The sequence below is a fragment of the Triticum dicoccoides genome, chromosome 4A, assembly GCF_002162155.2.
Source record: "Triticum dicoccoides isolate Atlit2015 ecotype Zavitan chromosome 4A, WEW_v2.0, whole genome shotgun sequence".
Classification (NCBI taxonomy): Eukaryota; Viridiplantae; Streptophyta; class Magnoliopsida; order Poales; family Poaceae; genus Triticum; species Triticum dicoccoides.
In genome coordinates this window covers 686,023,054-686,028,978 of record NC_041386.1, presented here as the reverse complement: position 1 = coordinate 686,028,978, position 5,925 = coordinate 686,023,054, and positions in this window count along the sequence as shown.

The window sequence follows — 5,925 nt, the reverse complement described above, 5'->3', positions numbered from 1 at the left end:
AACCCCTAAAGCACTTCCCGGACGTGACGCAACATGCGTTCGTCGTCCGATTTCATTCATCTCAGGCGTGCGGTCCCCGGGCGGGTCCCGGGACGCGCTGCCAAAAGTAGGGTGCATTCCGGCAAACCGAACTGGCACTTGCTGTGCAACCTGGTTGTTTCGGTATGGGTGGAGGGGAGCCTCGGTCCTACGTCTCTCCGTCGCATCCGCCAAAGTCGCCCATTTTTTCCACAGGCCACAGTGACCATGCAGGGCACGCACGCCAAAATTTGTCGCGTTCTGACCCTGTAGGGATTTTCTATGATTTTCCGCACCGAAAACCCCTAAAGCACTGCCCGAACATGACGCAACGTGCGTTCTGTTGGGGAACGTAGCAGACTTTCAAAATTCTCCTATGAGTCACCAAGATCTATCTATGGAGAGACTAGCAACGGGAGAGAGGAGAGTGCATCTACATACCCTTGTAGATCGCTAAGCGGAAGCGTTCAAGAGAACGGGGTTGATGGAGTCGTACTCGTCATGATCCAAATCACCGAAGATCCTAGTGCCGAACGGACGACACCTCCGGGTTCAACACACGTGCAGGCCGGTGACGTCTCCCACACCTTGATCCAGCAAGGAGAGAGGGAGAGGTTGGGGAAGACTCCGTCCAGCAGCAGCACAACGGCGTGGTGGTGATGGAGGAGCGTGGCATTCCAGCAGGGCTTCACCAGGCACCACGAGAGATGAAGAGGGAGAGAGGTAGGGCTGTGCCAGGGAGAGGATTAGCTCGTGCGTTTGCAGCCCCCAATACCTCAAGTATATATAGGGGAAGGGGAGGGGCTGCGCCCCCATCTAGGATTCCCTCCCTAGGGGTGGCGGCAGCCCCAAAACCTATCTAGGGTGCGGACAAGGGGGGGAGAGGGGGAATCTTGCCCCCCAAGCAAGGTGGAGGCGCCCCCTCCCCAAACCCTAGGCGCCTTGGGACCTGGTGGGGGGGCGCACCAGCCCACATGGGGCAGGTCCCCTCCCACACTTGGCCCATGCAGCCCTCTGGGGCCGGTGGCCCCACCTGGTGGACCCCCAGGACCCTCCCGGTGGTCCCGATACGTTATCGATAGCACCCGAAACTTTTCCGGTGACCAAAATAGGACTTCCCATATATAAATCTTTACCTCCGGACCATTCTGGAACTCCATGTGACGTCCGGGATCTCATCCGGGACTCCAAACAACATCCGGTAACCACGTATATCTATTCCCTATAACCCTACACTACTACAAAAAGGGCTATAGATGGAATGGCCACTAATGGTGCACCTGTCATGTGGTGCACCACTACTGTATAGCAGTGGCGCACCATGTGCACGTGCGCCATTAGTGTGGAAGACACTAATGGCGCAGCATGCACATGGTGCGCCACTAGTAAAAAAAAATTCTTATTTTTCCAAAGATTCTAATGGCGCATCATGGCAGGGTGCGCCATTACTAGTTTAAACTAGTAATGGCGCACTGTGCCGCCGTGTGCCATTAGAATATATAATTTTTTTATTTTTTTTTTGCAAAACTTCTAATGGCGCACCAGCAGGAGGTGCGCCATTAGTAACCAGGGTTACTAATGGCGCATTTGCAGGTGGTGCGCCATTAGTAACCTGGGACCAACAAGATATTTTGGACTAGCCCACCTACCCACTCACTTCCCCACTTCATTCTCTCGACCTCCTCCTCCAAGCTTGTATCGGCTGCCTCCTCCTCCTCACCTCATTTGCACCATAGATTCATCCAAATTAAGTGGTTAAATTACCTTTATTTGATAGGTAAGTAAGGGGGAAGGTATCTTTATGTTGTTCTCCCTCTCCAACAACGTGCACATGCACCTTTTGTGGCCTATAGCTAGATCTATGTATGTTCGTGGTGCTGCATATGTTTGTGGTGTTGCATATATGTTTGTGTTTGTAGGTACCGGTATTTGAAATGCCATAGTTGCCAATATTTTGCCGGAATGTTGATTCATTTCCGTTTCGGCGAGAATTTTGGCACTATGCATTCTTTTTGGTCCTATTTTTAGGGAAAGTCATGCCAAATTTTTTCTTGGTTCTAAAATATCATTTTGCTCTACCCCGCAGGCGACCATGGTCCGCACGATGACCGAAGGCATCGTGAATAGGTTTTTGAGCTCCGCGAAGGCCGGGATGCTTCAAAAGAACGAGATGGAGATAAGATGTCCGTGTCGAAGATGCAAGCTGAAGAGCCTTATTGCGGACCCGGATTCCGGGCAGGTGCGGAACCACCTGCTCTTGAGTGGTTTCATGGATGGCTATCGGTGGAAAGGTCATGAAGATGACTATGAAGTCGTCCATGGGGGTCGGGCGGCAAGAAATGAGCAAGACTCGGGCGGGCGAGAAGACGAAGAATCTCCAGGACATGATCACGACGGTGATGCTGTACACGGTCATCATGTAGAAGATGCAGGACATGATGATGAGGAAGATGCTGGAGCAGACGGAGGGCATGATCATGAAGATGAAGATGCCGGCGGAGCAGACGACGATGGACCATCGATGGGCTGGGTGCAGGACCCTCATGTTCAAGAGCTGCTTCTCAAGCAGACGGATAACGCAAGAGCTGTCGCCCGAGAGAAAGCCAAGCTGGATCAACTAGAGATAGACGCGGTTACTCCATTGTATGAAGGATGCAGGCCCGAGGATACCCGCCTGAAAGTAACGCACATGGCTCTGGAGATGAAGGTAAAACCCAAAATGACCGACGCGTGCTTCGATGAGAACATGTCATTCTGGCGCGAACGTCCTCCCAAGGGGAACAAGTGCCCGACCAGTTTCAAGGAGGCGAAGAAAATCGTGTGTCCTCTGGATTTACTGCACGTGAAATACCATGTGTGCATGAACAATTGCATCATTTATCGAGACGAGCACGCGGAGTCTACCATATGTCCGGTGTGCGGCGTCACTCGATACACGAAGAGGAAGAAAGCTCCTCGAAAAGTGGTGTGGTACTTTCCGATCACTCCTCTTCTGCAGCGGTATTTCACGGACCCTAAGGTAGCAAAGCTCCTATGTTGGCACGCCGATAGGGAGGAGAAGAAGCGAGAAGATGACGCAAATGATCCGGAGATAAATAAAAAAGACAAGATGCTGAGTCACCCTTGGGATGGGAGCCAGTGGCAAGCGTTGAACTTCGAACACCCAGAATTTGGGAAGGATCCAAGGAACATCGTGCTGGGCGCGAGCACCGATGGAGTCAATCAGTTTGGCAGCCAGAGAAGCACACATAGCACCTGGCCTGCGTTTGTGTGGATGTATAACCTTCCCCCCTGGTTGTGCATGAAGAGGAAGTACATTCACATGAGTATGCTAATTGAAGGGCCGACACAACCAGGGAACGACATCAATCTCTATATAGGGCTGCTAAAAGAGGAGCTAGACACGCTGGGGAAAACGCCAGCGAACACGTGGGACGCGGCACAGAAAGAATATTTCCCTATGAGAGCCGCACTGCTCACGATGGTGCACGACTATCTCGGTTACGGATTTTCTGGATGCGTCAGGTGCATGGATGACACAACGTATCGCCAGCTAGATAGAGATCCTGGGTCTTTGAAAACTGTGTTCATGGGACATCGAAGGTGGCTTCGCGACGATGACCCGTGGAGGAAACGCAAGGGTCTGTTCGATGGTGAAACCGAACCCCGAAGACGCCCGCGTACGAGGAGCGGCGAGGAAATAGACCAGCTGTTGAAAAATTGGAAAGATTGCCCACTGCCGGGAAAGAAGCGAAAGGCGCCAGTGCCGCTGCTGAAGGTATGGAAAATGAAGTCTGTTTTCTGGGACTTGCCGTATTGGAAGATCGACTATGTGCCTCACAGCCTTGATGTCATGCATATCACGAAGAATGTGTGCGAGAGTCTGCTTGGTACCCTGCTCAACATGCCAGAGAGGACCAAAGATGGGCCGAAAGAAAGGGCAGACTTGAAATCAATGGGCATCAGGGAGGAGCTTCACGCTAATGATCATGATGATGATGAGGCGAAGCAGGAGACGGAAAGTCGTCGCAAAGGCAAAAAGGCCAAGAAGACCGGAAATGACTACCCTCCCGCGTGCTTCACTCTAAGTCAGGAGGAGATTGATCAGTTTTTCACCTGCCTCATAGGAGTAAAACTTCCTTACGGTTACGCGGGGAAGATAAGCAGATACCTAGACCCAGCGAAGCAGAAGTTCAGCGGGAGGAAGTCTCACGACTGTCACATGCTGATGACGCACATACTTCCAGTTGCAATCCGTGGGATCATGGACGCGCACGTCCGTGAAACGCTATTTGTCCTATGCAACATTTTCGATGTCATCTCTCGGAAGTCGGTTGGCGTGAGGCAACTCAGATGGCTACAGGAAGAGATCGCGGTGATACTATGCGAGCTTGAGATGTACTTCCCGCCCGCATTCTTCGACGTTATGGTGCATCTGCTGGTCCATATCGTGGAGGATATCATCCAACTCGGGCCGACATTCCTGCACAGCATGATGCCGTTCGAAAGGATGAATGGTGTCATCGAAGGATACGTTCGCAACATGTCACATCCAGAAGGAAGCATAGCCAGGGGCTTTCTGACCGAAGAGTGCATCTCCTACTGCACGAATTATCTAGGCATCGAGGAACTCGTTGGTCTGCCCGTCAACAGGCACCTCGGCAGGCTCGCTGGATGGGGTCACCGTGAGGGTCGCCGCGAAATGCATGTCGACTTCGAGGGTCGACTCGCCGACTTTGAAAGAGCAAACCTAGTCGCGCTACAACACATAGACGTGGTCGATCCTTGGGTGGTAGAGCACAAAACCTTTATTGAGAAGATGTACAATGACCGAGGCCAACAGAGGACGGACGGAGATATAATCAAAGAGCACAACTCATGTTTCATGCGTTGGTTCAAGCAGAAGCTTCTGTCGTACCCTCTACATGAGGATTCTTCCGCGGAAGAACAACTCATATTCACCTTGTCACAAGGCACCGAGCACAACCTGATGACCTATGAGGCGTACGATATCAATGGCTACACATTCTACACCGAGGACAAGGACATGAAGAGCGATGGTTACCAGAACTCTGGGGTAACGATAGAATCCTACACCGGTAACGACAAGGACAGATACTACGGAAGGATCGAGGAGATCTGGGAGCTGAGCTATGCTGGAGAGCAGGTCCCGATGTTTCGTGTCAGATGGGCCAAGAGCATCATAAAAGAAGACCGGTATTTCACCACCATGGTTATATCTGAAGCCGAATCCAAGACCCTGGTCGCAAACGTCACCGCGAAAAATGAGCCATGGGTACTGGCTTCCCAAGTGGACCAGTGCTTCTTCACTACCGACCCGTCAAAGCCCAGTCGTGTTGTCGTGAGGAGAGGCAAAAGGAAGATCATCGGAATGGATGGACTCGCTAATGAGCAAGACTTCGACAAGTACGGCGACCCGAAGATGGAACATGACGACGATGATGAAGTACCAGCATACACCACAAGAAGAAGAAGGACCACCCTACCTAAAGGACGTCCGTTCAAGAGAAGAACTCCATTTACGAAAAATAAGGTCAAGAAGATTGTGAACAGATAGCTAGCTAAGATCGATTGTATTTAATTGCAGCCTTCATTTCTTGATTGTAATCGTAGTCTGAATTTGTTAATATTTTTGGAACTCATGAATATTTCTAAATTTCATGGGCACTTTTTGAATTCATGAACATTTTTTCAAATTTGATGATATTTTTTCATATTCAATAGAAAAAATATTGAATATTCATGAGGACACTCGATCTCGATCCCCCTCCATCTCGATCGCTATCCCCCTCCATCTTGATCTCGATCCCCCCCGCACCCTCCCCCGCTCCACCGCCGCCGCCGCCCCCCGCACCCTCCCTCGCTCCACCGCCGCCGATGACCCAC